Source organism: Salvelinus namaycush, chromosome 10 (assembly GCF_016432855.1).
Source record: "Salvelinus namaycush isolate Seneca chromosome 10, SaNama_1.0, whole genome shotgun sequence".
Taxonomy (NCBI): Eukaryota; Metazoa; Chordata; class Actinopteri; order Salmoniformes; family Salmonidae; genus Salvelinus; species Salvelinus namaycush.
In genome coordinates this window covers 30,370,880-30,381,911 of record NC_052316.1, presented here as the reverse complement: position 1 = coordinate 30,381,911, position 11,032 = coordinate 30,370,880, and the positions used below count along the sequence as shown (strand labels likewise).

Here is an 11,032-nt window from a genome sequence, read left to right as displayed (position 1 = left end):
CATCTGACCACTTTTTTTATTGATCTAGTCACTGGTGCTTCCTGCTTTAATGTTTGCTTGTAAGCAGGAATCAGGAGGATAGAATTATGATTAGATTTGCCAAATGGAGGGCGAGGGAGAGCTGTGTATGTGTCTCTGTGTGTGCAGTAAAGGTTTTTTGCTGATAGAAATTTGGTAAAACAGATTTAAGTTTCCCTGCATTAATGTCCCCGGCTACTAGGAGCGCCACCTCTGGGTGAGCGTTTTCTTGTTTGCTTATGGCGGAATACAGCTCATTCAATGCTATCTTAGTGCCAGCCTCCGTCTGTGGTGGTATGTAAACAGCTACGAAGAATACAGATGAAAACTCTCTCGGTAGGTACTGTGGTCTACAGCTTATCATGAGATACTCTACCTCAGGCGAGCAATAGCTCGAGACTTCCTTAGATATCATGCACCAGCTGTTATTTACAAAAATACATAGTCCGCCACCTCTTGTCTTACCAGACGCCGCTGTTCTATCCTGCCGGTACATCGTATAACCAGCCAGCTGTATGTTGATATTGTTGTCGTTCAGCCACGAGTCCATGAAGCATAAGATGTTACGTTTTTATTTATTATTATTTTTTTTTTCATAAATTTTCTCCCATTTTCTCCCCAATTTTCGTGGTATCCAATCGCTAGTAATTACTATCTTGTCTCATCGCTACAACTCCCGTACGGGCTCGGGAGAGACGAAGGTCGAAAGCCATGCGTCCTCCGAAGCACAACCCAACCAAGCCGCACTGCTTCTTAACACAGCGCGCCTCCAACCCGGAAGCCAGCCGCACCAATGTGTCGGAGGAAACACCGTGTACCTGGCCCCCTTGGTTAGCGCGCACTGCGCCCGGCCCGCCACAGGAGTCGCTGGAGCGCGATGAGACAAGGATATCCCTACCGGCCAAACCCTCCCTAACCCGGACGACGCTATGCCAATTGTGCGTCGCCCCACGGACCTCCCGGTCGCGGCCGGCTGCGACAAAGCCTGGGCGCGAACCCAGAGACTCTGGTGGCGCAGTTAGCACTGCGATGCAGTGCCCTAGACCACTGCGCCACCCGGGAGGCCCCCGATGTTACCGTTTTTAATGTCCGGTTGGTAGTTTAATCTTCCGCGTAACTCAGCGATTTTATTCTCCAAGGATTGCACTTTTTCTAGCAGAATGGAGGGAAGTGGGGGTTTATTCGATCGCTTACGAATTCTCAGAAGGCAGCCCTCTCTTCGTCCCCTCTTTCTCCACTTTCTCTTCACGCAGATCGGGGCCTGTTCCCGAGGAAGCAGTATATCCTTCGCGTCAGGCTTGTCAGAGTTGCAAATAAAACGAACAAAAAACCCAATCGGCTGGGGGCACGTAAAACATCTGCCTTCTTCTCCAGCGCCATCTTAACACTGTCGAACTGACAACCGAGGTCAGCTTGCAGGCACCCAGCCCGCCACAAGGAGTCGGTAGAGCCCGATGAGATAAGGACATCTCGGCCGGCCAAACCCTCTCCTAACCCGGATGATGCTGGGCTAGCAGACCTAGGACTTGTTTGACATTGCAGCCGAGAGTGCATGAGACTGCCGACTGACCAGTGGTGACACGTAATTCAGGGCAGGTGTAGCAGAGCCCCACCTGTTTTGAGCCCCACCTGTTAAGCGATTTTTTATTTTAGCTAAACAGGTGGGTCTCAATGACACGTCGCCACTGGTCAGTCGGCAGTCGCATGCACTCTCAGCTGCAATGTGGAACAAGCCCTATGTCTATGCTAGCCCAATATTGGACTAAAGGTGCCTAACGTTACTCCTTAGTTCAAGGACATTACATGTTCTGTTTAAAGGGCGAATTTGATCTGGAAGCCAAAACAGCCAAATACTCTAAACGTGAATCGATTCTTAATTGCGGTACGGTTCTAGAAATATAAATCCCTCTACTTTCTATCACATCAATGCAAAATAAACACTTACTGTCTTAACAGTTGCAGCAGACAGTATGTTTCAGTGACAACACGTTTGTGCCGTCTGTCTTCCGCAGATAGAGTAGACAACCTGTGCTAATTACCTGTCTTCGGTCTGTTTTCCATAAACAAGCTCTGTAACATGTAAATATGGCCGTGTGGAAACACTAACCCTATAAAGAAAGTATCAATTTAAACTTCTTTTTTTCCCCTAACCGATTTGTTAGAGAAGGTCATTATGCTTCTAAAACCGTACCGCATGCGATGCGTATTAATGTTCAGACCGAGCGCCGCGGCTCTTAACAAAACTCCCCCTACAGAAGACGCCTTCGTCCAATGACTTATGTGTCATGTAATGGTAGTGTAACGACCCTGGGTTTATAAGCGCGGAAATCGACACTGCCGTTCGAGCATGCTTTTGCGGCACAGTCGATAGCGCGCCAGACCTCGGGCTTAGAAGGTCGAGGGTTCGAGACCTGCTCCCTGCTGTTTCATTACAGTACTATGGGCTATGTCTATGCCTAGAGGATTATCAAAATAAAACATCATGGCAGAGATGAATACAGAATGGTTTAAAGATATTCCAGGTTATAGAATTTTTGGTAAAATAAAGTAGGCTATGTTTGTGCTAACTGGGCCCAGGCCAACACTGCTATTAGTGGCAAGATGGAGAGGTTGACAGTTCACAAACCAACATGTTTATATTATTTTCATGTTCTTTTATATATATATATATAGTAATATAAAATGCATTTTAGCTATATAAAGCGTTTTGAGTAACTACCAACAGCATACAACATTTTACTCACTCAACTCATCTATTGTGAGCTTATGCTCTGAGGGGATGCAAAGTAGACTGCGTGATGATATCATCACCGGCTGGTCGTTGCAGGAAGTGGCAACCTGGAAGTTGATTTCGGAAAAGGTTAGCTGGGATTTTTCTTTCAACAGCACTTAATTGTAAGTTACCCTATGTTATCTATTTATTTAACTAAATGTTGTGACACATATGAACTATTTATCATGGTCTTAGTTCGTATTGCTTCAGAGAGAGTTCAGAAGATTGTTTCCATTTCCAGCTAGCTAACGTTAGACAACTCGATAGTTCGCTAACAGTGTCCAGCTTCATATCGCAAGACGGTCTCACGTTACTATGTATGCTTGTCTGATGGTTGTTAAGAGTCTATGCGAAGGAACTTGAGAAATGTTTAGCTATTAACGTTAGTTGCCCTAGCTAGCGCTGTGTCAACTGACCTGTCAAAAAAAACAACCCTGCTCATCTTTAACTGTTGACATGCTCATATGAATGTAATCATTAGTCGATTTGCAAGTAAAACGATCATTTCTATTCGACAAATTGACGTAGGACCCTCCCTGTTTCGTATGCTCCCGAAACATTTTGAAACAGAGTCGGGGTAATAAATACGCCCCAGGTTTCGCATTCAAGGGGTCATTGACCCATCTACCTGCCTACTGGGAGTGAAAAAGTTTGGGAACCCCTGCTCTAACATGTTGGCTTCAGCATTCCCGAACAGTCCAATTACATGTCAGAATGTTGAATAAACGTAATTTTAATTTACTTTACCTGTTGTCAGCTGTTTTTGTCCTCGTGTCGGAGGTAATCTGAGACAAAAATATCAACAGGGAAGTGTTATTAACCCGACTTTCAGTACGCCGGTCTGTATATCGGTTTGTATTTCCGGTTTTGTGTTTACAATTCTGAAGTGATTCGCATGCGACAAAACACTTGCACATTGTGTAAACAATGCCCGAGTTTAACCGTACTACAGACCAAACGTTGTCGCATGCAATCAGCTGGCAAATTTCACAAGCACTTTCAGTTGATTGCGACGGAAACTGCTTTGGTCACAACTTTCGGTTACATTCGGCTATTGTTTACATATTGTGCATCACGAGCAATGCGTTAAGAGATTGAAAATACAAACCGGCGCCGCAAAAACTCAGGTAAACAATAGTTTACAGTGGATATTATATCTTCACTTCCTACCGTCAAAAGGACCAATAGGTAAAGTAAGTGTCAATATCATTTTATTCAACATTCTGGTTTGTAGTCTTTTTTAGGGCGACTTCTTTCAGACAGAATTTCCTTGGGGTAACCACGGTAACAGTCTGATGTTTATGCATAGGCATATGTAATGCCAATCTCGTTAAATATACACGGTGTTTGGGCTATAAGTGTACATTTGACTCTGCAGAGGCAGATGTAGAGGAGCTCTGCAGGATAGAATGGAAACAGTGGCTTGTCAAACCAATAGGCATTTCCCCTTGTTGTTTTGTTTTATTGATGTGTACCCTGACTGGCCTCAATACCGAACACTGCTGTATCCTTAGTAAACTGCTAATGCCCCTTCTCAGTCTAACGGCCCTGCTACGCTGCAGCCATCGGGAGCCCGGCATTGCCACCAGCCATTGAGGGAATACTTCCTTTGAAATTAATGACAGGTGCTATACTGCTTGCGTTACGCCGAGGTTTAATTCTCGATGGCTGACGCCTGTTCTTGTGAATTGAAATAATGAGAAATAAAGTTGAATTTGGTGGGTTACTATGTAGCAGATAGAACGTCACATTGATGGCAACGTGTGTAGTGTAGCTGAAGTGTTACTGTTTGTGTGTGTGTTCTCCAAGCCTCCAAGCTTACTTGTATGATTTGCTATTCATGGAAATGACAACAATAGAAGTATGTTGAGAATGTGAAATTATCATTATGAAAATGTTTGCTTGCATCAGAGCGTAGTTAGGCTGAGCCCACACTGTAGAGCTGTTTGTCTTTCATTATGGCCAGTTACTGCATGATTACACCCCATCAGATAGAGCCTGACATGATTCGCCTGCCCTGAGGCACTGTCCCGGCCTCTGCACAGCCGCCAACCCTGATTGGCATGATTTTAGTGATTGACATTTGGTAGATGATCCTGCTGCACTGATACAGCAGCATATTGCTGTGTTCTCAATCATCCATAATTGGTAGCTAGATGGTCAGTGTTTTGAAACTATAGCATACAGAGCCTAGCGCTAACATAACAATGATGTCTTTAGTCTCCTTGGATCAATTTTTAACTGCTTTAACAGACTTCTGATCTAAATGAGACTTGGCAGAAGCCTACATTTATGTAAGTTACTGGTAAGCTTTTTTTTTTATTTGTAAGATTTTAAGCTTAGATATCATCTAAATGATGTAGGCCTAAGTGTGTCAGATAGGCAAGCAGCTGCCTTAATGTATCAGAGTGCCACATTTTTCATGTTGGATCAGTGTTGAGGGGTCTTCTTATTGGTAGAGGAACATTACCCCTGCTGTGTCACCCTCAGAAATTTGTTGTTGTGTGCGTGTGTGTGTGTGTGTGTGTGTGTGTGTGTGTGTGTGTGTGTGTGTGTGTGTGTGTGTGTGTGTGTGTGTGTGTGTGTGTGTGTGTGTCCTTGCGTATTGTACACTGTGTGCTGTTTCAGCTGGAGCATTGGGGAGAGAGAGACTGCACAGGCAGCTCTTTCCCTTGCTGGTCGACAGCTTAAGGTATCACAAACTTAATGAGACTCAAGCCATGTCCTGTTATCACACCTAGGAATACAGTATGTTTAACATCAACTGGAAAATGAAGACTAACAGTAATATAGGTATGGTATTCTTGTGGTTTCCCTTCCAGCTTTATTAAAGGATCTGAATTATTGCGTTGTGTGGGTGGGTGTGCAGGCCTCTCAGTTAATGTATTATTTTTTTAATGATTTTTTGAAATTCCCCCCAAATTTAAAACCTTTCTTAGTAGTTACTGAATATTTTCTACAACTTTACGCTGTGTGTTTATCATTCTGTGGTTGACACTAGTGATGCACTGATATTACATTTTTGGCCGATACCGATATCCAATATTTTCCTTGGCAAAAAAAACTATACCGATAACGGATATTTAACATTTTAGCGGCCTTTTAAGTATTCTAGTACATTTAAAGAATTAAAACACACACATGGACGCAGCGGTCTAAGGCACTGCATCTCAGTGCAAGAGGCATCACTACAGTCCCTGGTTCGATTCCAGACTTTATCACATCCAGCCGTGATTAGGAGTCCCATAGGGCGGCGCACAATTGGCCCAGTGTCGTCCGCACCGTCATTGTAAATGAGAATTTGTTCTTAACTGACTTGCCTAGTTAAATATAGGTTACACACACACACACACCACAATGACCAAAAAGTTATTTTGTTGGCATTTACATATGTCCCCATTACCAGTAAAACATAATCAAAACCTATTTCTTTCACTTACTTGCTGTGCTGTTTCGTTGTTCATTTGTTCAGTCATTTCATTCTCAACCAGGATTATTATGGAATACCGTTTGGGTCTTTGCGTTTCAAATAACACTATTTGATGTGTCAAATAAGCTTGTTGATCAATCAGGATCTGAATATGACTGCAAGTCAAATAATAATTTAACGCGTTCAAAAAAATTTACGTAGTTGTTACACATTGATTACACCATCACTCGTATTTCATATGTCACAACGATTCATTGATACGTATGCTATGATGCTGGTAAAGTTGTCTTGCGCACCTACAGTGCTGGTCATAAAAAAAGCTAGATAGCTCATGGATGCAAACAATGTTCTTCTCCAAAAACATAGCAAAACGACATGATCTGTTTCAGTTGCTATAGTTAGCTAGCTCACTATCTCGCTAGGTGTCATCATGTAAAATAACCCTCATTTATAAGACAGTTCTTATTTGATTAAACTTGACATCGGGCCGATATCGATGTTGGCATTTTTAGCTAATATTGTCCGATTCCGATATGTTCACCGATATATTGTGCATCCCTAGTTGACACATAGCATGTCACAGGAAATCAGTGCTAAGCTGTCTCTGTCTCTCTCTGGTTGGAGCCTTTAGGACCCGCGTACCTCACCCGTGACTCCCACCCTCCTCCCTGGGGAGAACACAGGGACGTTTCCTGCCCCCTCACAGGGCTCTAATTGGAAATGTTGGGTGGGCCGGACGGCCCCTGCTTGTTTGTTTTAGTGGAATGCTCGACAGCGGGTTATATTTTTGTGGCATTTTCTCAGCAGTGGTTGCTGCTTTAGGATTAAGCCAGGGTTGGTTGAAGCAGAGCGGTTACAACAGGGGTGGGAGGGTTGATGGGGGCAATATTTTTGGAGTGGCACTTCTCTCTCACCCCTGTTGTCCCTCCTCTCTCTCCACTCTCCCCCACCTGCTGGCCGGCCCCTCTCATACAGTCTTTTTGAGTAGTTACGCTGAGTGTGAGTGAAGGGTTATGTTTTTGGAGTCAGTGGCACTTCTGTCTCACCTCTGTCATTCCTTTTCTCCCCCCTCTTCCCCACCTGGCTGGTAGCCACTCTTTCCCCTCTCTCAGTCCCCCCTGCTGACAGGCTTGTTTGTTGGCCATTGGCTTTCACAGTCCTTGCAGTCAGACTACAGGGTAGTCCAGGACAGACCACACTGGATTCTGGGAGAGGAGGGATGGGTGATAACACAGTAATAATCCTTTAAAAACCTCTAATAAAACAGTAATAACACAGTAATAAGTAAGGGATAATCAACGAGGGGCTATGCGTTCTATGGAAAATAATCAAATAAAATTTTATTAGTCACATGCGCCGAATACAACAGGTGTAGGTAGACCTTACAGTGAAATGCTTACTTACGAGCCCCTAACCAACAATGCAGTTTAAAAAAATATGGATAAGAATAATAAATAAAAGTAACAAGTAATTAAAGAGCAGCAGTAAAATAACAATAGCGAGACTATATACAGGGGGGTACCGGTACAGAGTCAATGTGCGGGGGCACCGGTTAGTTGAGGTAATATGTACATGTGGGTAGAGTTATTGAAGTGACTATGCATAGATGATAACAACAGAGAGTAGCAGCGGTGTAAAAGACAGGGGGGGGGGCCAGCAATGCAAATAGTCTGGGTAGCCATTAGAGGTTGACCGATTATGATTTTTAAACGCCGATACCGATTATTGGAGGACCAAAAAAAGCCGTTACCGATCGGCCGATTTTTATATATATATTTGCAATAATGACAATTACAACAACACTTAATGAACACTTTTATTTTAACTTAATATATCAATAAAATCAATTTAGTCTCAAATAAATAATGAAACATGTTCAATTTGGTTTAAATAATGCAATACAAAGTGTTGGAGAAGAAAGTAAAAGTGCAATATTTGCCATGTAAATAAGCTAACGTTTACGTTCCTTGCTCAGAACATGAGAACATATGAAAGCTGGTGGTTACTTTTAACATGAGTCTTCAATATTCCCAGGTAAGAAGGTTTACGTTGTAGTTCTAGGAATTATAGGACTATTTCTCTCTATACCATTTGTATTTCATATACCTTTGACTATTGGATGTTCTTATAGGCACTATAGTTTTGCCAGCCTAATATCGGTAGTTGATAGGCTTGAAGCACAGCGAAGAGCTGCTGGCAAATGCAGGAAAGTGCTGTTTGAATGAATGCTTACGAGCCTGCTGCTGCCTACCACTGCTCAGTCAGACTGTTCTATCAAATATCAAATCATAGACTTAATTATAATATAATAACACACAGAAATACGAGCCTTAGGTCATTTAATATGGTCAAATCCGGAAACTATAATTTCGAAAACAAAACGTTTATTCTTTCAGTGAAATACGAACTGTTCCGTATTTTATCTAACGCGTGGCATCCCTAAGTCTTAATATTGCTGTTACATTGCACAACCTTCAATGTTGTGTCATAATCATGTACAATTCTGGCAAATTAATTACGGTCTTTGTTAAGAAGAAATGGTCTTCACACAGTTCGCAACGAGCCAGACAGCCCAAACTGCTGCATATACCCTGACTCTGCTTGCACAGAACGCAAGAGAAGTGACACAATTTCCCTAGTTAATATTGCCTGCTGACATTAATTACTTTTAACTAAATATGCAGGTTTAAAAATACATAGTTGTGTATTGATTTTAAGAAAGGCATTGATGTTTATGGTTAGGTACATTGGTGCAACGACAGTGCTTATTTTGCAAATGCACTTGTTAAATCATCACCCGTTTGGCGAAGTAGGCTGTGATTCGATGATAAATTAACAGGCACCGCATCCATTATATGCAACGCAGGACAAGGTAGATAAACTAGTAATATCATCAACCATGTGTAGTTAACTAGTGATTATGTTAAGATTGATTGTTTTTTAGATGATAAGTTTAATGCTAGCTAGCAACTTACCTTGGCTTCTTGCTGCACTCGCGTAACAGGTAGTCAGCCAGCCACGCAGTCTCCTCGTGGAGTGCAATGTAATCGGCCATAATCGGTGTCCAAAAATGACGATTACCGATTGTTATGATAACTTGAAATCGGCCATTCCGATTAATCGGTTGACCTCTAGTAGCCATTTGATTCGGTGTGCTTGGGGGTAGAAGCTGTTTAGAAGCATCTTGGACCTAGACTTGGCGCTCTGGTACCGCTTGCCGTGCGGTAGCACAGAGAACAGTCTATGACTAGGGTGGCTGGAGTCTTTAACAATTTTTAGGGCCTTCCACTGACACTGCCTGGTATAGAGGTCCTGGATGGCAGAGAGCTTAGCCCCAGTGATGCACTAGGCCGTTCGCCCTACCCTCTGTAGTGCCTTGCGGTCGGAGGCCGAGCAGTTGCCATACCAGTCAGTGATGCAACCAGTCAGGATGCTCTCGATGATGCAGCTGTAGAACCTTTTGGGGGTCTGAGGACCCATGCCAAATCTTTTCAGTCTCCTGAGGGTGAATAGGTTTTGTTGTGCCCTCTTCACGACTGTCTTGGTGTGTTTGGACCATTGTAGTTTGTTGGTGATGTGGACACCAAGGAACTTGACGCTCTCAACCTGCTCCACTGCAGCCCCGTCGATGAGAATGGGGGCGTGCTCAGTCCTCTTTTTTTCCTGTAGTCCACAATCATCTCCTTTGTTTTGATCACGTTGAGGGAGAGGTTGTTGTCCTGGCACCACAACGGCCAGGTCTCTGACCTCCTCCCTATAAGCTGTCTCGACATTGTCGATGATCAGGCCTACAACTGTTGTGTCATCTGCAAACTTAATGATAATGATAATAATGAATGACTTGGAAGGTGTGTTCCAAGACACGTACTAGCGGAGTGGAAATGACCTTCACGGAGTTGCATTATTTTCTAGAGAACGCATAGAGCCCCGAGTTGATTATCCCTTTTATTCCATGGCTATAATTTAACACATTTGCCACTAGAATGTGTTAATTTGCCGGTAGAAATGTGTTCAACAAGTAGCTAGCAAGTTTACTATAGCTACAGTAGTTGCCGTGGTAACCAAACAAACAGACTTGCTAGTTTAGCTAACCAAACCATCAGTCCTAGCTTGCTATTATAAAAATCAAATTCAACAATCTCAATAATGTTTTCAATTGGACTTTTACTTTCAAAAGCAGCTCAAACAAAACATGTAAGAATGAACTATAGCCATTGAATTCTACCGTGCTGATTTACCGTGTATTATCGGGAAATAATGCACGCTCTAGAATGCCCTTCAAGCCAATCAGAAACAGTGTTCATCAATGCCATGGTACAACTCTGTAACCACCCTGTAATAACCCTGTAATAACATGATACACTAGCAGAAGGAACCACGCAATTCACTGTTTGTTTGCAATTTAGGCTAAAGGAGCTGTTTTGGTATTGTACAGTTTAATAGGTCTAGTCTGTGGTTTACTGTGAGGATTTTTTTTTGTCACGCTCATCGTGATGATCCATGTTTTTGTATGTAAACACAGTTACTGTACTTATGACACGGCATTACCAAGGTTTAAACCCTGTCTCCCCGTAGCATCTCATTATGTAGCTTTCTGTCTCCACATCTTAAACCCTCTACAAACATCAGCCTGCATTCATACGCCCACATTTCACTGTTCTGTTTATTTATCCAGGATTCTGAGAGGAGAAATTGGTGCCTATGCTTAAGTCAGATCTTAAAAATATAATTTCAGACCAACAAACAGAGCCAGCCAAAGGATAACAAATGGGAGAGGAGACAGAGGGGATGGAGAGAGCCAGACCCAGACG

General features: G+C 42.9%; 1 protein-coding gene across 3 annotated transcripts in view; it reads left to right on the top strand.

Moving 5' to 3' along the window:
• Positions 1-2,841: 2,841 nt before the first annotated feature.
• The window catches only part of LOC120054952 (exocyst complex component 2-like), a 99,741-nt gene continuing 91,550 nt past the window's right edge, over positions 2,842-11,032 (top strand). For 2 of the 3 annotated variants that reach the window (XM_039002731.1, XM_039002730.1), the window contains exon 1: positions 2,856-2,913. The gene's annotated coding sequence lies outside the window, so the exon portion shown is untranslated. Of the gene's footprint in view, positions 2,914-11,032 lie in introns of all 3 variants that reach the window. The other variant, XM_039002729.1, reaches the window with a different exon arrangement.